Source organism: Aptenodytes forsteri, unplaced genomic scaffold (assembly GCF_000699145.1).
Source record: "Aptenodytes forsteri isolate BGI_AS27 unplaced genomic scaffold, ASM69914v1 Scaffold209, whole genome shotgun sequence".
NCBI lineage: Eukaryota > Metazoa > Chordata > Aves > Sphenisciformes > Spheniscidae > Aptenodytes > Aptenodytes forsteri.
This window is the reverse complement of record NW_008795034.1, coordinates 1,065,671-1,066,241: the sequence shown is the minus strand read 5'-3', so window position 1 is coordinate 1,066,241 and position 571 is coordinate 1,065,671.

Here is a 571-nt window from a genome sequence, read left to right as displayed (position 1 = left end):
CATCCCATCCCTTCGGGAAAGCAGAGGCAGTGACAAATGGCAAACGCTACGTCGTATGAAAAAATAATACAAACTCTCTCTTTAAAATATCTTACAGAAAAATGAACCTGAATAAAGAGCATGAAAAGCACCGTGCGACGGATTATAGCTCGGGCAGCAGGGACGTGGGGGCGGCGGGGACCGCTATGTGCCTGTCCCCACGCCACGGGGGTGTCACCCCCCTCCATGGACACCTCGCTCAGCCAGGGGTGCTGGCAGCCCCCCGAGCCCGGGGTGCCAGCAGGAGCAGCGCGAGAGGGGCCGGCCGAGGACGAGGGCATTGCTACAAGGTTGCCCCAGGACCCGCGCTCCCCCGGGGGGGCCGGGAGCTGTGCACCCCCTGCAATGGGAGGGGGGGTCCCTCCTGTGTCGCAGTGCAAGTTCACGGAAAGCCAAGGCCCCGCCGCGAGGCCGCGGCTCTGTACGGGGGAGCCCACGGGGCTTGTGCGGGTGCGGCGGCTGCGCAGCCCCCGGGCGTGCACAGGTGAAGCGAGCCAGGGTTGGGGGGGGACATGGGGACGGTCCCCGCCGT